Source organism: Bos grunniens, chromosome 2, assembly GCF_055505025.1.
Source record: "Bos grunniens cultivar Pamir isolate PY7600 chromosome 2, Bosgru_T2T1.0, whole genome shotgun sequence".
NCBI classification, from domain to species: domain Eukaryota; kingdom Metazoa; phylum Chordata; class Mammalia; order Artiodactyla; family Bovidae; genus Bos; species Bos grunniens.
Window position 1 is genome coordinate 4,793,922 of NC_141166.1, and position 26,601 is coordinate 4,820,522.

At 50.3% G+C, this 26,601-nt stretch overlaps 1 long non-coding RNA gene across 1 annotated transcript; it reads right to left on the reverse strand.

Annotated features, from left to right (window-relative positions):
- Positions 1–1,818: 1,818 nt before the first annotated feature.
- LOC147377305 (uncharacterized) lies at positions 1,819–26,487 on the reverse strand. The gene is made up of 2 exons (XR_015136595.1): positions 10,088–26,487; positions 1,819–9,995 (listed from the first exon to the last, which is right to left on the reverse strand). It is a non-coding gene; the product is annotated as an uncharacterized LOC147377305 (long non-coding RNA).
- Positions 26,488–26,601: the final 114 nt, after the last annotated feature.

Consider the following 26,601-nt stretch of genomic DNA (forward strand, 5'->3'; position numbering starts at 1 on the left):
GGACTTTTGAGAACAACCAGACCACTCCATCTGTTGCCCTGTATTCTAGAGTCAGTATAAAATGGTTAATGAGGACGTAATCCAGGTGTTCGGTTCATTGAGAGTAACTGTGTCCCATCTGGTCCTCATCTTTCTCTAAAACTGTCACGAGGAGTGAGGAGGTCCCGTTCTGAAACGCCGATGTTCCACTTGCTCCAAGATCCACAGACTATCCCTGCTTAAGCCCCAGTTAGCTTCCGGCATGCACTTGGGCTGTTCATGCAAATTAACTTCCTCTCTTTGACAGCTGTCACCAAAAAAAAAAAGCTTTAAATCTAAAGCCCTAAACTGGCATTTAAGGACCATGAACAGTCTTGTCCAAATCCTGGATGGATGGATGATATGTGAATGCACACATGGGTGGATAGATGGATGGATGAAAGTGAAATTGTTAGTCATTCAGTTGTGTCTGACTCTTCGTGACCCCCATGGACTGTAGCACACCAGGCTTCTCTGTTCATGGGATTCTCCAGGCAAGAATACTGGAGTGGGTTGCCATTTCCTTCTCCAGGGGACCTTCCTGACCCAGGGATCAAACTCACGTTTCTTGTGTCTTCTACATAGACGGCAGATTCTTTACCTGCTGAGTCATCGGGAATGGATGGATAAATAGATACATGAACAGATAGGTAGATAGACGGATGGATGGATAAAATGACAGCCTGCTCCCCATCTCTCCCTTCTCATGGGCCCACTCCTCTGGGCATGAAAACCTACATCTGGCCCCAACTGTGGATGAGTAGGTGAATCGATGGGTCAGCGACTGTATGAATTGCTGACTCCTTGATCTCCTCTTCCCTCTCAGTTGGCCTGCCCCCTAAGAGTGAAAGCTTATGCCTCAAGGGTTCCCCACAGGCCACTTGCCCAGAGCCCCAGCGGACTAGGACTCCAACTTTTCTCCATCAGTAAGGAATCTCTAGTCAGCAACAACACCTAGTGAAATGAGTGAGGCAATACAAATACACACTCGTTCACTCACTCGCTCGCTCATTCATTCATCCACTCATTCTGTCAACAAATATTTACTGAGGCTTCCCTGGTGGCTCAGGTAAAGAATCTGCCTACAATGCAGGAGACCTGGGTTCGATCCCTGGGTCAGGAAGATCCCCTGGAGAAAGGAATGGCAACCCACTCCAGTATTCTTGCCTGGAGAATCCCATGAAGAGAGGAGCCTGGTGGGCTACCGTCCATGGAATTGCAGAGTTGGGCACGAATGAGTGACTTTCTCTATGTCCCAGGTACTCTGTGGGGCAGAGTGATAAGCCAACCACTTATTGGCTTCAGTAACATGACCAAGCTCAGTAGAAGGGACAGAAGACCCACACCACATTTTCTGATGTGGTTCTCAATGTATGCTGAGAATATAGTTAAAACAATTATATTTAAAACAAGGAGGGAAAGGAACTTTAAAGGAGGGAAGATTTTGTGCAAACCAGTAAAGTATAAATACCAGTAGGCTGTGATAAGTTATGTATGTATAATGTAACATCGAGAAAAACCACTAAAAATCCATCTATAAAAAGAGATACATTCAAATACACTCTAGGTCAATCAAAATAGAATTCTAAAAAGTGTTCAAGTTTTTAACATTGATAGAACAATTAAAAGACAGAGATGAGCATAATGGATTTTTTCAAAAGCAAACATGATCCAACCATACACAATCTATAAGAAATCAACTTCAAATATAATGATACAGACAGTTTGAAAAAAAGAGTGGAAAAGAATATACCGTGCAAACAATTATTTTTTTAAAAAAGGAGTGGCTACATTAATATCATGGTAGCATACTAGCTTTATTTGTAATAGCCAAAAACAGGGGGAAAAAACCCAAATGTCTTTCCATAGGCAGATGGTTAAGCAAACTGGTATACCCATACAATGAAATACAAGTCAGCAGTAAAAAGAAACCAATGATTGATATATGCAGCAACTTGGATGAACCTCGAGGGCATTATGCTGAGTGGGGGGAAAAAAAAAAAAAACAGTCTCCAAAGGTCACAAACTACATGATTTCATTTGCACAACACTCTCGTAACTATGCTGCTGCTGCTGCTAAGTCGCTTCAGTCGTGTCCCACTCTGTGCAACCCCATAGATGGCAGCTCACCGGGCTCCCCTGTCCCTGGGATTCTCCAGGCAAGAACACTGGAGTGGGTTGCCATTTCCTTCTCCAGTGCATGAAAGTGAAAAGTGAAAGTGAAGTCGCTCAGTCATGTCTGACTCTGAGACCCCATGGACTGCAGCCTGCCAGGTTCCTCCGCCCATGGGATTTTCCAGGCAAGAGTACTGGAGTGGTGTGCCATTGCTCGTAACTATACAGTCCATGGAATTCTCCAGGCCAGAATACTGGAGTGGTTAGCCTTTCCCTTCTCCAGGGGCTCTTCCCAACCCAGGGATCAAGCCCAGGTCTCCCACATTGCAGGCAGATTCTTTACCAGCTGAGCCACAAGAGAAGCCCAAGAATACTGGAGTGGGTAGCCTGTCCCTTTTCCAGCGGATCTTCCCGACCCAGGAAATGAACCAGGGTCTCCTGCATTACAGGTGGATTCTTTATCAACTGAAGTATCAGGGAATCCCGTATATCCATGCAATGAAATACAATTAGCAGTTAAAAAAAAAAAACTATTGATGTATACAGCAACTTGGATGAACCTCAAGGGCATTATGCTGAGTGGGGAAAAAAGGCATGCTCCAAAGGTCACAGACCACATGAGTCATGCACACAGCACTCTCATGTTGGCAAGGTGGTGGTCCGTGGATGACGGTGGTGCTGGGAGTGGTGATAATGATGATAAGGATTACAGTGGTGTTGGGAAGAAGGTGATGTGACAATGATGGTCATAAGGCTGGAGATGACGATGATGACGGCAATGATGTGAAGTTGAAGGGGAAGGGAGCAGGAGAAGAGACAAAGCCCGTACTGAGCACCTGCCCCACTGAAGATTAAACTCTGATCTAGCCATTTCCCAGGCACTATTGATCTGAATACTCACAGCTCACAGATAAGAAACCAGAGGCTCAAATAGGTTAAGCGACCTACCCAACATCACATGGCTCGGTTCCACATCTGTCCGACGCTGGGTCCTTAGCTCTCAACCTGAACCATCCTTGGTGAGTGGGATGCAGACGGAGCTGTGCCAGAACCCAAGACGTGGCTTCTACCCAGAAAGAACCACTTCTGGTCTACCACCCTCTGCAGCTTCCCGATCCATGCCCTTGACTCATTCCCTCAGCAACAAATGTTCACTGTGCCCAGCTGTGGGGTTGGCACACTGGAGTGGCCCACAGAGGCCCTTCCCGCCAGGGGCCCTCAGGTGCTGTCGGGTGAGTTGGGGAGAGGGCCACACAAACAATTTACGACAGAACTCGGTGCTGAGAACCAGTCTCCAGCTGATGGGAGCACCAAGAGACAGGGGCATTCCACCAGGGGCGGGCACAGAGAGCTTCACAGGACAAGTGACTCTGGACTGGTTTCAAGGGATGAGTAGGAGTTTGAGGTTACGGTAAAGATGGCAGAGAGAGCTGTCACAGCAAAGGCATAAGGGAGGAGAAGAAAATCAGTCCAGGGAAGGATGTGGCCAGAGCAGAGGGTCCCCGGAGAGGTGGGGAGGGACTGGATTTAAAAGGGCCCTGAATGCCAAACTAGGCCATTTAGACTTTCCGCAGAGGCAGAAGAGAGCCATGGAAGCATGTCAAGCTGGACAATGAGAGGATCAGGCTCGTGTCTTCAGAAGGCCAGCCCTGTTGGCAACAGTATGGAGAATGGATTAGGCAGGGTGGGCAAGAAGAAGTCTGGAGAGAGGCCTGGAACGGGTCTGGGCCTCCTTTCCCTGGCGGGAGGCAAGAGAAAGCGAGCCGGAGAGGCCGGCTGGAGACGTACAAGCTGCGTGTTCCTGTGCTCTTCTCCTGCATTTGAGCAACCCAGGTGGACGCTCCGGATGCTGGTTAGGTGCCTGCATTCTAAAGGCAGACATAGGTTCTGCCACTTAGCAACTGAGTGAGCCTGGACAGGTCACGTAACCTCTCAGAGCCTCAGTTTCCTCACCAGAAAGGTGGATCATCACAAAGCTGAGGAAACTGTATGACTCGGGGAACTCAGACTGGAGGTCTGTGACAACCTAGAGGGGTGGGATGGAATGGGCAGTGGGAGGGAGGGTCAAGAAGGAGGGGACATGTGTGTACCTATGGCTGATTCATATTGATGTATGGCAGAAACCAACACAACATTGTAAAGCAATTATCCTTCAACTAAAAATAAATACATTTAAAAAAATAAAGTTGAATAAAATAACATATCAAACTGTTTAGGCCCCTACGTATAGATCTTCAAGTTGCAAACTTTCAAAGATGTGAGCGTGGGTTTACATGTCCACTACATTAGTCCACGTGTTTGTAAGATTACTGTACTCTAAGATTTAAAATGTTCTTTTTTTTGGTGGGGGGTTGTTTATGTGTTATTTGTGTGAAAATACTGGGGTTTTCCCAGGTGGCACTGGTGGTAAAGAACATGCCTGCCAGTGCAGGAGGCAAAACAGTCACAGGTTCGATCCCTGGGTTGGGAAGATCCCCAGGAGGAGGGCATGACAACCCACCCCTGTATTCTTGCCCAGAGAACCCCATGGACAGAGAAACCTAGCGGGCTACGGTCCACAGGGTCACAAAGGGTCGGAAGCGACTCAGCACAGCACAGTGCATACAGCCAACCGCGTTTGTTGGCTACCCAGGCTAGCTTCGTTGGACTTACATACAAAGTGAACATATGAACACACTCTCAGAACAGAACTCGTTGGTAGGTAGGGGACTTACTGTACATGGTAAATGCCAGTGAGTGTCCCCACTGGATAAATGAAGAAACTGAAGCCCAGAAAGATGCTGTGACAACGTTATGCAGCTTGAGAGCCTCCAAGCCCGGGCGCAGACTGGCTCTTCCCACTCTGTGCCTCCCTTTCACCATGTGTCCCCCACTCCCGGTGCCCTCAGTGTCCAGCTGAGGGCATGAGGGACCCTCGTGGTACCAGGGCTCAGCGGCAAGAAAATTGGCCAACGCCCCAAGCGTCAGAAGGGATGGAGCAGTTCAGTCAGTTCAGTCGCTCAGTCGTGTCCGACTCTTTGCAACCCTATGAATTGCAGCACGCCCGGCCTCCCTGTCCATCACCAACTCCCGGAGTTGATGGACCAGGGGTGCCCCCAAACCCTCCTCCACAGCCCATCACATCCTCCGATGCCATCTGGCCTTGATCCTCAAACCCTGCCTGGGCTCCTTCAACACGGCAGCGTTCGGTGGGTACAGGAGGGGCCCCCTCCGCCCTCACCTTCCTCCAGGGCGGATAAAACTCTCCTGCCCAGGAGCAAGACTTCCCCAGGAGCCAGGCTGAAAATTTGGTCTACGACTGCTCTTGCTTGGTGATCAAGAGCTCTGGGTTCGAGTCCTGACTCTGCCTCTAACTCAGTGTGACCTGGATATTTCCCTTCTTGGAACCTCAGCTTCCCCTTCTCAGAGTGAGTGGGTTGGACTCTAAGCTTTCGAAGGGCCTGCCCACCTACCTCCTGGAACTCCTTCTGGCGGCATCCCACCATCCTTTCTCCGCTGCTCACCCTGGTTTTCTCTTTTCAAGCTTCCACCCTGCCCCCTGCTCCCACGATCTGTGCTCAGCCTCTCTGGGGCTCCCAGGGTCCAACGGACACAGCCCCCAGCAGGAGCCGAGCATCTCCCTGGCTGGTAAGAGCCCTACTTATTGGCAGGGCACCTCCCAGCACCAAGAAAGCCACCCTGCCTTCCTACTCAGGGCCAGCAGTGCCTAAAGAAAACCCCTGAGCTGACTTCAGAGGTTGGCCTGAGCTGGGGCTTAAAAATACAAGTGCCCATGAACCCCCCAGTGCCAACTGCCCACTCAGCCTGCAGGCGGTGCTGCCCACCACACAGATGCCGTTGTGGCCACCGTGGGTGGTACCAAGGGAACACCAGGGGGTGGGGAGTCCAGAGAGGCCTGGGGGTGGCTGGTGAGGGGGGCGGACATTCCTTGGATTCTAGACTGCAGAGCAGGGCTGTTTACGCCATCTGGCTATAGCTGGTTCTCCGGACTCCGCAGAGAACTAGGCCAGTTCTGTGCAGACTCACAGAGTCAGGGGCTCTGGAGGTGGACAAGCCTGGAATCAGATCCTGGTTTGGTCCCTGAATTGGCCGTGTGAGTCGGCGCAGATCACTGGCCCTCTCTGAGCCTCAGCCACTACATGTAAAATAAGGATAATAGAAGTACACACCTCCGAGGGCTCTTTATCACAGAGCCTGACCCAGCAACGGTAGCTGTCTTCCTTGCCACTATTATCATGTGGGGGGCTGCTGGGACTCGATCAGGGGGCACAGGAGAGAGCCAGGGATGCGATGTCCTGGCGTCACCCTGCTGCCCACCTCCGAAACCGCCAAGGACCAGGCACATCGGGCACCAGTGCAACTGGAAGTGGAGCCCATTTTCTTGTTGGACAAACAGGCAGATGGGGGCCCAGAGAGAGCATGTGCCTGGCTCACGCGAGAGTCAGAACCTAGAAATCGGAAGCTCGCTCTCTCGGGTGTGAGAGACAGCACCCCTAGAGCTGAGAGGACCCCGAGAGACGACCCAAGGCAGCCCTCGGTTTTCCAGAAGAAGATACCCAAGCCCAGGACAGTGAAGGGATTTGTCCCATTCGCAGGACAGCAGGACTGAGGCGAGGATTCCAACTCCCTGACCGGTGCCACCTCATTTGGCAGGACAGGTGGCTGAGCCTGGACTCCCCTCCCAAAGCTTCTGCTGGGGGCTGGGAGCAGGGGCTAGGGAGTGGGGGGTGCGGCTCCCATACCCCAATCCCACCAGGGCCTGCGACATCCTTACATAACCCACATCCAGTTACATAACCTGCTGCTGCCTCTTCCCAGAATGGGAGCTCCAGGAGCAGATTCGAGCATGGGGAGAGACCACGAGCTTCGTCCATATGAAAACAGGGTCATTACTAGCTCTTGGACTCCAGCGCCGGCCTTCCCGCAGGGGCCGGGGGCCTGCCAACCCACCCCCAGGCCCCAGGGAAGCGGAAAGATCTGGTTAGGACTGGAGCCCTGTGCCAGGGCAGGGTGCAGAGAGAGGTCACTGCCTGCAGGGGTGAGGCTGGAATCTACTGCCCCAGCAGCCAGGCGGATACCGGCCCCCAGACTCCAAAGTCCCAGGCAAGTTCAGCAGTCCTAAAGGGTTCCCCAGAGGGAAACCTAGGGGCAGGCCCACTGAGGGGCCGTGGAGCCTAGAATCTCAGGTCTGAGTTTGAGTTGGCTTATGCTGGTCACTAATCAAGTGACTACAGACACATCACTCTACTCCACATCTTGGTTTTCTTATCTGAAGAATGTGATGACTAAACGGACCAGCCTCATTGACTGCTGCTAACATTACATAAAATCCTGACTCGCGGGGGCCTAGTGCAATGCCTGGTCCCAGGTAAGTGCCCATTTGGCAGATGAAACACTGAGGTCCAGACTAGGGATGTGACTTTAGGGGCATATATCTGGCAGCAGAGGATGAGACGGTTGGACGGCATCATCGACTCAATGGACATGAGTTTGCGCAAACTCTGGGAGACAGTGAAGGACATGCTGCAGTCCATGTTGACAGATGAAGAACTCAGGCTAACAGGGGTTAAGTGACATCCTCAAGGCACGCCTGTAGGAAGGGCGGGGCCAGGACGTGAACTCAGACATCTGGCTTCAGAGCACTGCAGCCAGGAGCAGTCAAGCTGGCCCCAAGTCAGGAGGGACACCCCTGTGCCCGTCACCACCCTTTAAACCGACAGTCACCCTCCCCTCTCCCCGTCTCCAGCTACCGCTGAGCTATGTGACCTTGGCGGAGCCAGTTGACCTCCTGGGCTCTCATCTCCCCATCTGACACAGGAAGCCTGATCCCTAGGTTAACAATTACCAGGGTTATTGTGAGGACGCATTAAGATAACGAGTTGGAAACTGCTTTTCAGCAGAGAAAAGTCCTGCACAGCTGTGACGGCTCATCACTCCCCCAGCCTCCAACTCCCTCCGATTCAGCAGGAACAGCTAATGGACACACACCAGGGGCCTCTAAGCATTTCTGGCTATTCAAACAAACACCTCTCCTCTCCACCACCCCTGCTCTGGGCCGCCCTTTGGAAAGCTTCCGGTCTTCTCTCTAGCTTCTCCATAGTGCTGAAATGGATCAGGCTGGACATCTGAGTCACCACCTTCTTGCCCTTCTTTTAAAAAAAAGCCTTCATTCCAGCTGAGCCCCCAACTATGTGCTTCACGGGTACCCTCACAATCTTCACAATGACCTCCAGGAAGCTGGGATCCGTCTCGCCCATTTTACAGATGAGGAAGCTAAAGCTCAGAGAGGTAGTCATTAGCCTGAGGTCACACAGCTGTCAACCCCGTGGAGCCAGGATTCACAAACAGTACTCCGTGGCTGCAAAAGTCCACACTCTGAACTGCCTCGCTAACCCACTTCTCCATGAAATGGGTCGTGTTATCCCCATTTTGCAGAGGAAGATGCTCAAGAGAGTTAAGCAGCTGCCCAAGAAGCCCCAAAGAAGACCTAGGCTGCACACCCAGGGCCGCCTTGCTCCTTCCCTGTCACTCAGGGATGATACCCAGGTGGGAGCTATATCAGGCAGCCCACAGGAGAAGCCAGGCTGGGTGGACCCCATGCGGGTTGATGGGGAAGCAGCTTGGCCATGTACAGGGCAAAGGAGCACCAGAGTTAGTGCCGGGCCAAGTTATATCCCTCTCTGGACCTCAGTCTCCCCAAGTGTCCAAGAAGTGCCAGACCCTGGTTTGGTCAGGGAGACCCCTGAAAACCCCCACAACTGCAGGAGGCTGTGTCCTGAGCCGAAGTCCCTAGAATCCCCTGGGAGTGTGGTACAACCCCCAAATGCCGAGCCACACCCCAAAGAGTTAATTTCATAGGACAGGGAAGGGGCCTGGGGACCAGAATTCATTAAATCCACCAGGACCACTTCCCCGCCCTGCCCGCCACCCCAAGCTTCCATCATCAGCCAAGACCAAGAATCCCAGTCTAGGGCAATTTTCCTAAGGCTGGATGGGCCCCAGGCCCCTGCCTGCCCTCACAGAGGTCTCCTTTAGGGTGGGAGCTGGTACTCAGAGGTCCATCGGCATCTGAGGTAGGTCAGGGCTGGTATGGAGGGGTCTCCACTGTGGACCACAGCTTAGAATCACGGCCTGGGAGAATTCTAGATGTAGGTTGGGGCAGAAACTTGAGATGTCCCCAAACTTAGTTGACTCATTCCTCATTTAGCGAATACCTATTAGCAGCGATGATGTGCCAGCGACATTTTTAGGCGTTGGGGGAATAGCAGTGAGTAAAGCAACGTCCTTTCTCCCGGAGTGCGTCCGTGCTGTGGGGAACAGAGCCACAGCAGACCAGCCCGGCCTGCTGCAGCGCTCAACAGGCTTCCCCATCATGACTCCCTTAAATATGACCCAGTCGTGAGCTGGCAGCTTAGTCCCCATTTTACAGATGGTACAGATGAGTCACTGAGGCTCCAAAGCCATTTCAACAGCCTGTCTCCCTACTCCAGGCAGGCAACACCGCCATGCCTCCCAGCCCAACCCGCGTGTGTGTGTCTGCCTCTGAGCACAACTTTTCCTGTTGCCACGGCAACCCCCCTGGGGAGGCCTGCCCTACTTTGCATCCCTGGCATAGAGCCGGCAGCCTCACCCCACCTCCTAAGACAGAGAGATGGGCTTTATCTCACTTGTGGAGAGAACTGGTCCCACCAGGGAGAAGAACAGGCTTTCTTGTTCAGACGTGTAATCAACGACGAGCAGATCCAATGGCCCAGGGACCCAGCCAGGCCCTGGGACAGGAGACAGAAGCCGTGGTCTTGCCCTTCTGGAGCACGTGACCTGCCCGGGAAGGCTGACGGTCACCGGCACAAGCACAGTGAGAGCTAGAGCAACGGGGACAGTGGTGAGAGTGGCTAAGTGCTCGCGGCAGTTCTAAGCCCTTTCCCCAGATTAACTCCTGTAATCTTCCCCTTACCTCTTGGGGAAGGTGTCAATTCGATCTTCACTTTACAGATGAGAAAGCTGAGGCTCAGAGAGGTTAAGAAGCTTGCCCAACGTCACGTAGCTGAAATGCAGCAGAGCGGGAAGTAGGACCCAAGGGAGATCCTCAGCTGCACCGTACAACGTGGGAGAAAGGGGCCCTTAAAAGTGATCTCAACAGGAGGAGATGAGGCTGGGGATGGGAACAAGATGGGACAGGGGCCCTAAGAGCTGCCAGACTGCTGGCAAAGACCCAGTACTGGGGGGCGAGGTCTGGTTCTCCACCTCCCACCTGATGGGGCTCAGCTGGGCCTTGGGGCACATGATTTGAGAAAAGAAAACTCAAGTAAAGTTTTAGACAGGCTAGCTCTGGAGCCTCGCGGCACTGGCCCCCTGAGAAAGCTGAAACGCTCCCAGCGGTTCCCAAGAGGGCGGCTTCCCACCACGTGCCGATATTTATGCCCCGCGCATACTCGCCTGTGCTTCCCGTCCTGTGAGAGGGAAAGACCAGGCTAGGGCCTGGCTTAATCCTGGCAGTGCCTGTCTGCAGAGTGGTTATGCGTATGGACTGTGCAACTGATTGCCTAGGTTCAAACCCCAGCCCTCCTACGCCCTAGCTGCGGGAACCTGGGCAAGTCAGGTAACCTGAGCCTCAGTTTCCACATCCAGGGAAATGGGGCTAATAACACGGCCACAGGTATACAATCGTAGTGTCATTGCAAGGGCTCAACTGTTCATACTCTTAAGTTCACAGTGCCTGGCGCAAAGGTGTGTGTGACCATCAGCTATCATGATTACCTGTGTAGCATGTAGATGCACACGGGTCTGCATTTTTACACAGATAGGGGCCTGTGGGTGTGCAAGCCCGTGCACATGGAGAACGCCCACGCGTGTGAATCTACCCGGTCGAGTGCACACCCCCTGAGTGGGAAAGGGAGATGCAGCTAAGCCCACAGGCTTGGGACACGAACATTTCCTGTGTGCCTGTAGGGAGGTGAGCACAGGTGTCAGCTTGGCACGCCCATCCCCGCGTGAACACACGCCTTCCTGTGTGCATACCCGGCCCTGTGTATGCCATGGGCACACGTGCATGCACAGTTGAGGCCGATGCATGGTTCTTACCCCTGTTTTGATTTATGTTGCAGCGGGGAAGGAACTGGCTGCTTCATCTCTTAGAACCACAGTGACGGAAGACATCTCAGCTCTGGAAAGCACAGATCAATCACTAGGGAGAGGGAAAAAAAAGCTGCTTAAGGCACAAACCTCCTCCCACAGCCCCCAGAGAGTGTTAAAGCCACACTTCAGGAAAGAAAAACATGATGAAGATTAAAGTCAGGAACCCACAGGGTGGAAATCAAGGCACCGCCAGGTGCTTTCCTGTTTTCACAGACAGGAGGTAGTCCCCAAGGAAGCCACAGCCCCTCAGAAACACTCAAAGGCCAGTCCGGACTCCGTTCACCTTCAACCGATAGAGGAAATGAGTCTTCTTGGGAGAAAAGAGATATCCCTCCCACCCCGCACCACTGCCTTGGATCTCACCTGGAGAGAAGGGACTAGAAAGAAAAGACTGCTTAGCAAGACCTCTCTAGGGAAACAGCCCTGAAACTCTGCTCCCCAAAGGGGATGCGGAATAGGGAAGAATGTCTGTGCCCTAAGCTGGCAGCAGTCATTCAGGACCACCAGGCCAGGAAGCACACAGGACGGCAGAGCCTGAGCCGAGGAAGGCCCCCTCCTGTCCATTCAGCACTCCAGACTCTCACAGGCATCATTTCAGGAACCCACACTGCAGACCTCAGCAGTTCAGAGAGGTCCGGCGACTTGCTCAAGATCACACAGTATTTCACCCATAACATTAAGATTGATCCCTTGTCTGACTCCTCATCTCCTGGCATATCTTTACATCACAGCATTGCCCAAATGTAATATGCCAACAGCAACATTAGCTGCAAAATAGCATGGAGCCGGGTCTCAAAGAGTGAACTGGGACAAAACCAAATGGCAGGAAATAGGGGCTCATTGTCCAAGGATTGTAAGAGAGAGACAGCTCAGGTGGCTTAGGAAGGTGAAGAAATACTTTGTGGAGGATGAGGGGCTTCCTAGGTGGCACTACTGGTAAAGAATCTGCCTACAATGCAAGGGATGTAAGAGACGTGGGTTTGATCCCTGGGTCAGGAAAATCCTCTGGAGGAGGGCAAAGTAACCCACTCCAGTATTCTTGCCTGGAGAATCCCATGGACAGAAGAGCCTGGAAGGCTGCAGTCCATGGGACTGCAAAGAGTCAGACAAGACTGGGCCACTAAAAACACACACATACATGGCAGCCCCAGGCAGGAAGGACATCACTAGCCAAAGGGCAGAGACTAGAAGGAGCTTGGTGTGTTGGAAGTGGGCGTAGGGGCAGGGATGGGCACTTGCTGATCTCAATGGGAGAATTTCTTTTCAGCAGAAGCAAAGAGTGAGGTGACATAGACTGGATGGCCCCAATCTTAAAAGATATCGGTGAGACAGCTGTGAGCTTCCTGTACTGCTCAGGCCCAAGGTTGTACAGGACATTCAGTAGGTACTTAAAATCTCTCTGAATGGATGGATGGATGACAGATGAAGGATGGCTGGATGGATAGGTGGACGATGGGTGCGTGGATGGACAGATGATGCATGGATGATGGAGAGACAAATGCTGAACTAATAATATGAGGTGATAATAATAATGAGGTAATAACTAATAATATGGGAGAGCTAAGTGTGACTGCAAGGGCTCTGTGCTGGGATTTGAGAGCCTGAAATTCAGAAGGTCCCTGGTCTGCCACTGATCAACCGTCTGAAGATGTCTCTGGCCCTCACGGAGGATAGATGGAGAAACAATGGAGACAGTGACAGACTTAATTTTCTGGGCTCCAAAATCCCTGCAGATGGTGACTGCAGCCATGAAATTAAAGGATGCTTGCTCCTTGGAAGAAAAGCTATGACCAACCTAGATAGCATATTAAAAAGCAGAGACATTACTTTGCCAGCAAAGGTCTGTCTAGTCAAAGCTATGGTTTTTCCAGTAGTCATGTATGGATGTGAGAGCTGGACCATAAAGAAAGCCTAGTGCCAAAGAATTGATGCTTTTGAACTGTGGTGTTGGAGAAGACTCTTGAGAGTCCCTTGGACGCAAGGAGATGAAACCAGTCCATCCTGAAGGAAATCAATCCTGAATATTCATTGGAAGAACTGATGCTGAATCTGAAACCCCAATACTTTGGCCACCTGATGCAAAGTACTGACTCCTTAGAAAAGACCCTGATGCTGGGGAAGATTGAAGGCAGGAGGAGAAGGGGATGACAGAGGATGAGATGGTTTATGGACATGAGTTTGAGCAAGCTCCGGGAGTTGGTGATGGACAGGGAGGCCTAATGTGCCAGGCCATGTGTCCATGGCGTCGCAAAGAGTCGGACACAACTGAGCGACTGAACTGAACTGAACTGGGCCTCAGTTTCTCCATCCACAGAACCCAGATGATTCTCAAGGGTCTCCCACATGTGAGAGTCTATGATCTTGTAGATGGAAGCAGGGGCTCAGGCAAGAAGGCTGACCCAGGTAGTGCCCCCAAGAGAGGAGAGGGGAGGAAAGAAGTTGACGACAGGGGGCCTAGTGGTCAGGAACTCAGCCACTGTGGGGGCTTGCCTAACCTGAGGGTCAGGACACCTAGTTTTCAGCCTCTGCTGCTCATGTGCTGTCACTCCCCCTCCCTGGACCACAGTCTCAGCAGGCGTGGTCCAGCATTTTAGGATTCTAGGAGACTTGCCTCGCCCAGTCTGTAGTGCCAGAAGCCCAGCCCCGCCCCTCTGTTAGCCCACTTAGGAGGTTAAAGCAACTTGGGAAAAACACTTATTCTCAGCTCCTGGAATTACCTTCCCTTTCCTGACAGATAAATGGGGCAAAACAGAAGATGCTGTTGCATTTAAATGGAGCAAGGCAGGCGGAAGTTTATGAGATTTGAATACACTTTTGACTGCTTTTGAATATTCATTTGCCCAAGGGAGTGTCGGGGCGGCCAGTTCCAGGGCCCAGAGGGAGGTTATTTGAGGTTGGGGCGGGGAGGGAAGCTCAAAGACAGGTTTAGCAGGAATCCCTGCTCATCAGGCTCTCGGGAGCTCACTGTGGTTTTCCACCAGCTAAAATGTCAGAGACTCAGAGTAAATGCTAGGAGTTGATACACCCCACGGTTACTGTTGCCATAGCAACTGCCTCTCTGCAACCAACTGTACAGGCAGATCACAGCAAATAAGACAAGTGCAAGGAGAATGACGGGGAGCCAGCCCAGGACTCTAGCAGGTCCCCAGAGTTCAGAAATATATCCCAGAATTCCAGAATACACCCCAGGCTTCCAAAACATTCCCAAGAATTCTGAAACGGAGCCCAGAGTTTTGGAACAAGCCTAGAATTCTGAAATCTGTCTTCCAATTCCAGAGTAAGTTTTCCCCAAGATCCAGAACTGACTCTCGACATCAAAGAATATCCTCCATTTCTGACGGTCAGGGCACACACTCCAGGAAGCTCCCCCAGACTCTAAAATGGGCCCCTGAATAGAATGTGCCCTTAAATTCTGACCCCTTTTCTTTCTGAACAGCAAGGACTATGGGGTGCTCAGGGCTCATGTTGGAGAAGAGGGTTCAGGGAACGACCCTTGGGATAGTGAACATGACCTTGTCCTTGTCGCTTGGGAAATGCAGACCTCCGCAGACATGCCCGTGACATTGCAGTCCTCATAAGCCAAAGGAGACCCCCACCACCACCCCCAGCCGGCACTCCCAGCATATTCCATGGTGTGCCCTGTCCTCTGTGGTGCGGGTGAGTCGACACTGAGTCATCCCCACCCGCTCCTGAGGTCCGTGGGTGACCTAATCCTGAGGGTGCAGGGAGGGAGCCAAAGCAGAGGGCTGCCCCAGAGGCTTCTCTTTGCCCAGGCAGCTCAAGGTGGGGGATTGCCAGGGGGGCTGGGGCGGGGCGCCCCGCTGGGCTGCGAAGCCTTAGCAACTGCCTCCCTCTAGGCTTGGGATTCGGGGAGGGGCTGTTTACAAGCCTGGCCCCTCCCCCACCATCCCTGCCAACACAGTCCTCCTTGGCGATTCCTGGACCAGAGCATCATAAGCTGATGGGGAACTGCAGACGATCTTAGCCTCTTCCCTCTTCCTTTCCCTCCATAATAAGCTCACTGCCCAGTCAGCTCCCGTCTTCATTCCCTTTCTCTCCTGAATCCCACTCCTGTTCCATCCCACCCCCAGGCCTCATCTTTCAGCCTCCTTCCCAGTCTTCCTGCCTCCACTTTCCCCCTCTCCCTTTTCAACAGCCCACAGGCAAGGCCCTGATGATTCCACCACCCCTCTCAGGACCTCAGGGCGGACCCCCACACACCACACATCTGGCACAAGCATCCCACCTTAACACTCAAGACCCTCAGGTAGCTGGCCGCATCCAACATTTCCCATAGTCTCCCCGCCTCCTGCCAACCCAGCTGGCTCATGGTTGTCTGGAGAAGGCCCACGAGCCCGCTTCCTCCCCACTCCCAGGCCTGCTTGTCTTCCTCCTCAAAGGCTCTCTCCACCAGCTCTAAATTTCCAAACCAAGATAAGGGCCATCTTCTCGGAGAGGAAACCAGCCCTCACCTTGCCCTTCTCTGAAGCCCCAGCGTTTCCTGGCTGTACCACGCTTTTGGCGTTGGCTACGGATTGTCAGAGCTGCTAGGAGAAGCCCAAATGGTTTTCAAACAGGGCTGTGTGGCACCCCAATAGGAGGCAAATGAAAATGAAAGTTGCTCACTCATGTCCGACTCTTTGCGACCCCATGAACTACACAGTCCATGGAATTCTCCAGGCAAGAATACTGGAGTGGGTAGCCTTTCCCTTCTTCAGAGGATCTTCCCAACCCAGGGGTTGAACCCAGGTCTCCCGCATTGCAAGTGGATTCTTTACCAGCTGAGCCACAAGCGAAGCCCCCAACAGAGGGCTGCTAAGTCACTTCAGTCATGTCTGACTCTTGTGCGACCCCATAGACAGCAGCCCACCAGGCTCCCCCGTCCCTGGGATTCTCCAGGCAAGAACACTGGAGTGGGCTGCCATTTGGCAGGGGGCCTCAAAGACGGAGGATGGAGATTGTGAGGGGATGATCCAACCAGTGGGGTTACACAGCCCTCCACACCCAGATCAACATCACCCTCACCTGTTTTAGGTCATCATCATTTATTCATTCATCACTGAAAGACTGAGCACCTTCACTGTGTTTGCTGCTATGAAGGGAACAGTGAATAGACCAAGTTATCCTCACGGAACTTGTAAGCTGGTAGGGAAAAGAGCCCATACACATTTTAACAGATAAAGACACAAGGAAGTTTCAAGGAGCCTTGAGGACACGGTAAAATGGAAACCAGGTGCAGAGTGGCTGGGGTGTGGGACATCATTAGCTGCTTAGAGAAGCTTCTCTAAGGGAGTAACATCCCAGCTAACTCCTGAATGAATGACAGCAGAAGGGCCAGCCGCGCCACCCAGATCACGCCAGAGGGAGGGTAGTCTAGTCGCGCAAAAGGGAAAGTCAGTGCAAAGGCCCCACAGCAGAAACAAGCCTGCCATCTTTCAAACACACACACACACACACACACACACACGGTTCAGGGGCGGAGCGGCCAAGGGCCAGATCTTTCCACGGGGAGACTTCCATAGTGCCTTCCACTTGGGGAAACTGGGTTTCACCGCTTAAAAAACTATAAAGCCACTGACCTCGTCTAATCCTGACGCTGCACGGAAGATCCAAGGTTTCCAGGGATTGCCTGAAGTCAAAACAAGAGTGGGTGGCAGAGCTGGGACCAGCACTCAGGTCTCGGGACTGTGTCCCAGGCATCATCTCTCCCCCACCCCACCCTGGGCACAGGTGTGAAGCCTGAGGGAAGTAATGTCTCCCAGGCCAGCCCAGCTCCAGGGAGCACGCAGCCAGCCAAATAAAGGCTTTATCAGATTTGTTAAACACTCATCCTGTGGCCAAGGGCCTCCTGGCACCAGACAGCATGATGGAGAGGAGAAAAGAAAAGCGGACGATGAAATTAAAAGGCATTTCATTTCCAGAGCCCAGGCCGACGCTGCAGAGCGAGACCGGGTCTCTCCCTGCTTTTACCCCTCCCTCCTCCTACCTCCCTGGCCTCCGTGGCTGGCGCGGCCCCACTGACTGGGGGTCACAGCTCATACAGCGATGCAGGAATTGTGGGCCACCTGGCCCAGTAACCAAGCATCCGGAAGGGATTCTGGGGACATGAAGCAGGTGTGTGAGAGGTCGTCAAGTCCATCCCACTGCCTCAGGGCTTGACTGCCTCCCCACAAAGGAAAGGGCAAACCCCAAACCCAGAACTGGGCAGCTTAGGTGAAGGTTAGGACTGGGCCGCTGTGGGGACCAGCGAGCCTGGGGCTTCCTCCCGCCCTTCCCCAGCGCTCTCCGCAGCCCTGGGCAAGTCCCCGGCCTGCTGTGTGCCTCTGTTTCTCCTGCCGTGAAAGGAAATGACTGTCATGAGGATGCAATGAGATATTTTGGTATAAAGTACGTGTGCTTCGTGGGCACCAAACAAATAACGTGTTTAAAGGTGCTTGGAGCCCCAGTTTTTCCACGTGACCTCCACGAAGCGAGAGGGTGGAATCTCTCTGTGTTTCTACTCTGCACTCAACCCGCCAGGCTCTCTCCAGTTTCCCCAGGGCCTCTTGTCAGAGCAAACAATTTGTGTTTAAATACATTAAACTGCATAATATTTTCCCTGATTCCCCTAAAGAGTATCAGCTGATTTCTCTCTGTTCATTCCTTTCAGAGCCGTTGGGCCCCTAAGAAAGCATGTTGGTCGCTCAGTCGTATCCTATCTATATGTAAACAGATGCTGTCCCCCCACCGAGGCTGGAGTATGGGGACTGGGGTGGGAAGGGGCCCGTGGGAATTGACAAGCATCATAGGGAAACAAGAGACTGAGAGTTTGCAGATTACTCTGGAGGAGACCTCTTCCCTGCTGCTCTTCTTGATGTTTGTTTTTGTTTTTCCAGCAAATATGTATTAGACATTAGAGTGTACAAAGCAAAGTATTAAATGTATTTTGCTCATAAAATCAAACAAATCAGATGCACCTTCTTTCCTCTGGGAGCTTATGTGTCAGGGCTGAGGGACTGGATGGTTAAGTAGATTCATAATCTGTCAAGTGACCCAATTTGAGGGATGTTGATAAATGAATCAATGTCAGCCTGCAGGAGGTCTCTGATGGGGTATCACGGGATCTGTCTTTGGAGCTGCTCATCAAAGATACGATGATGGAGAGATCCTGGATTCAAGCAAGCTTGAGGGAATCCATACACAGATGTTTACAAAACACTAAGTCTGTGCCAGGCACTGTTCTAGGCAGTAGAGACACAGCCATGAACAAGACAGACCAAAATCTCTTGTCCTCATGGGATTTATATTCTAGTCGAGGGAGACAGAGAATCAACCAAAAAATAAGTAAAATAAAAAGAATGACAGGTGCTGGTAAGTGCTATGGAAAAATTAAGTAGGGGGGGTCTAGAAACTGCTGAGAAGTGGGGTTTGAATTTTTAAAAAGATGATCTGAAAAGGCCTTCTTGAGAAGACAATATTTCAGCCAAGGCCTGAAGGAGGGGAGGCAAGTCAGGCAAAGCACCTGGGTGACACAGAGCATTCTGGACACTGGAGAAGCGTGAGCAAAGGTCCTGGGGTGGGAGTGCACTTGGCACGCTCAAGAGGCAGCAAGGAGGCTAGTGCGGCTGGACGGAGCAGAGAGACCAAGCGGTGTGGGGTAACAGATGAGGCCCGAGGGGCAGCAAGAAGAGGCATCTCAGGAGTCAGGTGGCCAGTAAGAGCACTCAGACAGGGAGACGCACTGAGCAGTGATTAAGACGGGCTCTTGAACCAGGGTGCTGAGACAAGAACTTGTCAGCTGCATACTCTTGCCAGGTATCCCTGAGAAAGGTACTTCCCATCACGGTAAGGGCTTGGAGAACCCTCTGCCTTGGAAACCAGATTCTGCCGTGTCATTCAAAGGCTGCAAACACCTCTGGGTGGCTCCAGACCCCACCAGAATATCTAAATCTCTGGTAGATCTCCACGCCTGACCCCAACCCCCAGATGGGATTACCGTCTCTCTTCGGGTCCCTGATGAACAGCTGTAGCTGGTAAAGGCCAGCTGTTCAAACGCATCCACCCATCACCGCACGTCAACCCTGCCAGTCACTCAACAAACGCTTGCTCAGTATGACAGAGGGAGGCTGACACAGTTCATAAGACAGCCCTCGGAGGGGTCAGATCCCAGCTGGGCCACCTCCAGCTGTGCGACCTCAGCGGGGCCTCTCAACCTCTCTGAACCTAACTTTCCCATCCCTAAACGAGGAAGAAAGGAGCACGCACTTCAGGATTGGGGTAAGTACTTCCTAAAATAACTAAATGTAAATCAAACCCTGACACTGGATGCCTTAAACGTATACAGTGGTGTATGTCAATTATTTCTCCACAAAAATGAGAGAAAAAGATAGCTGTAGCAATGATGCTTATGTGGCAAGCATTGCGCTAGACGCCAAAGGGACACGGAGTGCGATAGGCTTGACCCTGGTGTGTCTCTGGAGGGAGTTCAGGAATTTAACAATTAATAACACAGAAGAGCACTACTCGGAACGTCAGAAAGCCTGCTTCGGGCCCCTAGCCCCAGAGCTCAAGGCTTCAGAGAAGGAATCACAGGGTCTCCTCCCCAAAAGTTTAAGGACCCTGACTTCAGTGGGAGTTGATGATCTGCCAAAGAAAACCGGCTTTGGAAATCTGCATGCCTCGGTTAATCAGACTCTTTTTGGCTTTTTCATAAAGACAGCACAAATAGAGACTTGCCTAAGTCCTCGAGGCAGTCCCCGCCCTGCCATCAACCTATCCCCCACCCCTTCCACCCCTGCCTGCCTCGGCACTTCCTGCAGCGCTGGTCCGGGTGTCCAGGCGCCGCTCCTCACCCAGTGCCCTGCTGCCCTGTCGCTACCCCAAGGGTGGCCTCAGGTGCTCCATGTATGACAGTCTCCAGTTTGGCCAGCAAACAAGGACGTGATGTTTCCGGCCCAGGCTGTTTGGAGGCCAACCAAGTGCAGAAAGGCCAATCCCTCAACGGCAGAGCGCCAAGCCGGCGGACCAAGAGCCCAGCAGCTGCCCTGAGCACCAGAAAGAAGTCAGGTGCGGGCACCTGCTGTAGGGGAAGGGGGTGCTCAGAGCTGGTGGACCGGAGCCAGAGAGGCCTGGTTCCCAAGAGCAGTAATTTCTAACCATCGGCCTATTCCAAGCCAGGCACTATACAAAGCAATTTCCTCCATTAACTCTGAGTCCTCACGGAACGGGGGACTATTTTCCCCCCATATATATAAGGAATCGAGGCCCGGAGCATTGAGGAAGTTCCCCAGATCACACTCACAGTTAGTGAGTGGCAGAGCTTGACATTGAGCTCAGGCCCCCATTTCAACCACGTCCCTGTTCTGCATCATTTATCATTCATCAGCTGCTCCTTTGGTGCCTTCCCGGCTGCAGGCCTCACTCTGGGCTTTGGGGACACTGAGTTCAACAAGACCCAGCCTCTGTCTCAGAAGAGCTCACAGTTGAGGGTAGACAGAGCATGGCAGCCAATTACAAGAAGTGCTCACCCTGATAGAAGGATGTGCTCAACCCTGATGAAGCAATCAAGGAGCAGCTGATCCACTCGGGCGGTGCTCGGGGGCTTCTGAGAGACAGCATCATTGGAGCTGGACCTTGCTGGCCTCTCTCAAGGGACTGTCCACCCAGCAGGGAGATGCTCATGAGCACAGACAGCCTGGAACCAGGCTCTGTTCTAACTTCTTCCCCAAAGATGAGGAACTGGGTCTTAATCATTCCCTCAACCTTGTGGAGGGCCTGCCTCAGCAGCATTCTCGGGAGCCAAGGCTTTGAAGTCAGACAGGCTGGGACCACATCCCCCTTCTGCCACTTTATAGCTCTTAAATATTAATTGTTGTTGTTGTTTAGTCACTAAGTCATGTCCAACTCTTTTGCAACCCCATGGACTCTAGACCTCCAGGCTCCTTCTGCCCATGTGATTTCCCAGGCAAGAATACTGGAGTGGTTTGCCATTTCCTTCTCCAGGTGACCTTACTGACTCAGAGATAGAACTTGCATCTCCTGCATTGGCAGGCGGATTCTTTACCACTGAGCCACTAGGGAAGTCTCATGTTAAATATTAATACAACAGCAATAATAATGCATGGATAGATAAGCAGATTAATAAATAAATGAAGGGCAGAAAGGACTATAGACCCAGAGCTCCTCACATCTCCTGCCTAGTATAAGGTCAGTCCCAAGTCAGGGCTGGGGTCAAGCATTCATTCACGTATGTAACACGGATTTGTTGAGCACCTGGTACAGGCCTGGCACTGTTGTGGGTGGTGAGGATACAGCAGTGAACAAAATAAGCCCAAATCCCTGCCTTCAAGAGACCATCCATTCTAGAGAGGGGAAGATAACTATAAATAACTAAACAAGGAAATAGAAGTATATGCAATCTCAAGAGTTGCTATGAAAGTGAAAGTCACTCAGTCGTGTCTGACTCTTTGAGACGAATTCTCTAGGCCAGGGAGTGGGTAGCTTTTCCCTTCTCCAGGGGATTTTCCCAACCCAGCAATCAAGCCCAGGTCTCCCGCATTGTGGGCGGATTCTTCACCAGCTGAGCCACCAGGGAAGCCCAAATACAGAAAGATAAAATGGGATAACAAAGATGGAGAGGGCCCAGAGAGGAAGAGGGACTGATTTTTAAATAGAAAGGTCAGGGAAAGTCACAGGTGGCCTGAAGGAAGTGGGGGAGTGAGCCCTGCAGGGATCTGGAGGAACATACCTAGAGAAAGACCCAGGCAGAAGCAAGAGGCAGGGAAAGAGCCTTCTTGCATGTTGTGAGATGCCCAAGTGGCCAGTATGATTGGGAAGGTGTGTGGGGCTCGATCGGGTAGGCTCCTGTTGGCCTTGTGGGATTTGGGCTCTTATTTCAGAGTGAAATGGGAGCCACAGGAGAGCTTTAGAAAGAGGAGTGATGGATATGACAGGTAAAAAAGCTGCTGTACGGAGAGCAGGCTGTAGGGGATGCAAAGACAGACAAAAAGAGGGGCCAGCATGGAGAGTCCTGCCGCGTCCAGGTGAGGGAAATGTGGCTTGGCCCTGGGTAGCAGCAGTGCAGGTGGTGAATTCTGGTTTATATAATATATAACTGGTTGTGCTGGGTCTTCGTTGCTGTGCACGGCTTTCTCTAATTGCAGTGGTGGGGGCTACTCTCTAGCGTAGGGCCCAGGCTTCTCATCACAGGGGCTCCTCTTGTTGCAGAGCACAGGCTCAGTAGTTGTGGCACACGGGCTTAGTTCCGTGGCATGTGGAATCTTCCCGAACCAGGGATCAAACCCGCGTCCCCTGCACTGGCAGATGGACTCCTAAACACCTGGACCACCAGGAAAGTCCTGGATATATTTCAAAGGTAAAGTTCAGGCAGTTGCTGAGAGATTGGATGTGGCGCATAGGGGAAAGAGTGAAGAATGGCTCCGAAGTTTGGGCATCAGCAACTGAAGGCATGGAGTCTCCATTTTACTAGATGGGAAAGGCAACACGAAGAGAAGACATCCATGTACAGGTGACAGATTGGACACGCAAAACCACTTTGCTTCTCCCCACCCCTTGAATGTTAAAACAGTAAAGGGATTTCTTAACTGTTTGAAGGTAGGCGCCTAGAAGGATGGGGAGAATGGGAGATGAAACCACAGGAAGAAAAATTCGAGAGTTGGAAAATAAATGGACAATTGAGAAAAATGAATTGAGAAAAAAAATTCCCCAAAGATTCAGGAATTGGCAGCATCAGGTACCCCTGGAAGTTGAGGTAAAGGGCAACTCAAACAAAGAGGATTATTTGAGAGGCAGCTTTTAGAACTGGTTATCACAGATTAGACATCTATAGATGGGGGCTCAAGGCATAGTGTTAATACTTGGGATGGTGGTCTACTGATGACAGGGAGAATGAGTAAGCTGATGTCAAGACCCCAATCACCTCCCACCACTCTGCTCTCAGGACACCAGCAGCCAGGCTTACACCCTCTGGGCAGACCAACTGGAAGAGCTTTCTCTGAGGAACATGATGTGGAACAAGGAAAAAACCCTAGAGACATCCACACTGGAGATTTTCCAACTAAACAGCCTGGCTAGATCCCCATGCAAAGAAGCCCACAGCCTACAAGACACATCCATGTAGTCAGAGCATCCACTCTGCTCCTACTTGGCTATTGCTAAATATGCACAGATAGCTGAGGTTTACCAGACATCGGAAGAATGCTTTAAACCTGAAAGATAAAAATAAACCAAACAAAAAAGACCAACTTTAAGATAACAGAGAATAGGGAGGAAAAAAAAGAAAGGAAAAGAAAAAAACCTGTCTTAATATCATCAAGGAGATGACACAAGGCATGCACAGGTGAAATTAAAATAGGGTTCTCATTAAAAAAAAAAAAAAGACTCAGCACAAAGTAAAAAAGCTTTTAAAAACTAAAAATATAATAGCAGAAATTAAAAAGCAAAACTTGGGAGATAGGGTTTATTCTTCCAAAGTGACAGATAAGGACAATAGGAGAGAAAAAGAAAGAAAAACCAGAGGACTTGTCTAAGAGCTCCATTTTTAAGTAATTATAGTCCCAGAAAGAAAAGAAAGATGTGAGGGTGTAAGAGATCATCAATAGGATAATTTTAGAAAATATCACAGACGTGAAGAGCTTTCTAGATTTCCAGGACTCACAGAGGGCCCAGCGCAATAAATAAAAATAGGCTCATGCCAAGGCACATTGTCAAGAAATGTCACTACTCTGAGAACTAAAAGAAGATTCTCTCAGCTTCCAGTCTGAAAGGATAAGAAATGAGAACCGCTTCCTTCTCTTCACAGCAATTCTGGAAGCCAGAAGGCAATAGAAAAAAAATGCTCAAAGTTTCTGGAGGAAAATAATTCCCAACCTGGAATTCTATACCTAGACTAATAAGCCAATCAGGGATGAGACATTTTCAGATGTGCAAAGCCTCAAGAAATTCATCCCACATATCTTTTCTCAGTAATGACTGGAGGATGTGCTCCACCGAAACAAAGGAATAAGCCAAGAAAGAGGAAGACGTGAGATCCAGGAAGCTGAGAGACACAGAGATCTCCTGCAGGCTGACAGTGATGGATCCAGGGTGACATCTGTGTACCAGGGGTCAAAAGCAAGTCATCCAACTGGAAGCAGAGTGGAAGGCCCTGGAAGACTTCTCCAAGAAGATGAAACTGATAGTAAACCTGATGCATCCAAATATCTTAAGAGGAGGGTCACACTACTAACCAAGAGTTGGAGGTTTTTCTTTGTATAACTACAGACAAGCAAAGATACTTTTTTAAAATGCAGTTAAGGAAAACAAAAACTTGCTCAGAAAAGGAAATATTCATAGAGTTATTGGGAGAAGAGGGGAGTGGGAAGAGTAAGGTAAGAATGGGGAAGAGAGCAAAGAAAGATAAACCCTCATCTTCCTTAGCATAAAGTCAAATAGCTTGAGTTGTACTTCTGGCATAGCAGTGTGAGGAGTTCTGCAGATTTGTTCCCCAGTGAAACTGTTGAAAATTATTTAAAGTCTCTGGAACCATTTAAAGTCTCTGGAAATGGTCCTAAGGGCTTACAGAAAATGAAGAAACATTTATTCAAGAAAACCTAATAAAACTTCATAAGAACAGTAAGAGTCTATGGCATTTGAACTATGACCTACTCCCTCCCTCTCCCCTCCCAGCTCAGCATTATGGAAACTCCACACTAGCTGAGTACAGCAATTAGCACAGGACTCTCTCCTCTTTGCTCCCAATGGAGGCCTGCAATATCTTCCCAGAAAGGGTAGGATGTCAGTATTTCTCTTCTTTCCCAGATTACTGTTGCAAAGGCTATGATCTGGGTGACCACAGCTGAGAGATGAGAGCTCCCTTCTTTTCCCCAGACTCACCAGGGGGATGGAGAAGCTACCTTGGTAGTGGGATGCTGAGAAATACTGGGACCACAATCACCTTCCTTCTGGCTTATTCATAAAGCAGATGTTCCACGTGAGGAAAGGCAAGCTGAGAAGACCAAAGGCTACAGCCACACCCCCTCACCAAACGTTCAGCTGCTGAAGCAGGGATGAAAGAAAGATGCCGCTGTCCCCACCCCCAGCTCCATGGCCCTGGCTGGAGACCCTACACAGCTCAGAGGGCAGCAGTATGTTCATTTCAACACAGACTAAACCAGAAACTGACTAGTTTACCAGGAAGAATCAGGAGGAAGATAGATGAGAAAAGTCCTCCTGGTCAGAACAAATATCAAGTGATGACCTGAAAAGCTATACCCAAAAGGAGGCCAGAATCACTACACTATTTTAAAAGTACAATTTCCAAAAACAAGAAAACAAAAAACCAAGATGTGCATAGAAACTAGAAAGTTTGATCCACACATGGAAAAAAAGCCAGCAACAGAAACTTGCATCTGAATGACCAGATGTCAGATTTAACAAAGAACTCAAGGTAGCTATTATAAATATTATCAAAGAGCTAAAAACCATTCTTAAAGAAGTAAAGAGAGGTTTATAGCAATGCCTTATTGAATAGAGAAGATAAACAGAAATGTCTTTAATGAAAATTTTGGAAGTGAAAAGTATAACTGAAATGAAAAATTCACTAGATGAGCTCAATAGTAGATGTGAACTGGCAGAAGATGTAATTAGCAAACTTGATGACAGATTGATAGAGATTATGCAATGTGAAGAACAAACAGAAAAAAGAATGAAAGAAAACGAAGCTCCTCAGAGATGCTGGGAACACCATCAAGTGCAACATATCCGTAGTGGGAGCATCAGAGGGAAAGGAAACAAATAAGTAGAAAGAAATAATGGCTGAAAACTTCCAAAATTTGATGAAAAACCTTATCTACAGATTTAAAAAGCTCAAAAAACTCTAAGCTGGACAAATGCAAAGTAGCAAAAATACTGAAAGCCAAATATATTGAGAAAATCTGCAAAACAGCAAGAGAAAAACAAACCATTACTACAATGGAATCCAATAAGATTAACAGGTGAATTCTCATTAGACACAATGGGGATCAGAAGTCATTGGGATAATGTATTCAATGAGCTTTAAAAAAAAAAACTGCCAGCCAAGAATTTCATACCCCACACCCAGAAAAACTACCGTTTAAAAAGGGAGGAAAAATAAAGATATCCCCAATGTTACTCTGATACCAAAACCAAAGACACCACAAAAAATAAAACTACAGACCAATATCTCTTATGCATAGATTCAAAATCCTCAATAAAATGCTAACAAACTAAATCCAACAGTGTATAAAAAGTAGTATACACCATGACCAAGTAAAAGTTATTTGAGGAATGCAAGGTTGGCATAACATCTGAAAAATCAATTAATGTAATATATCA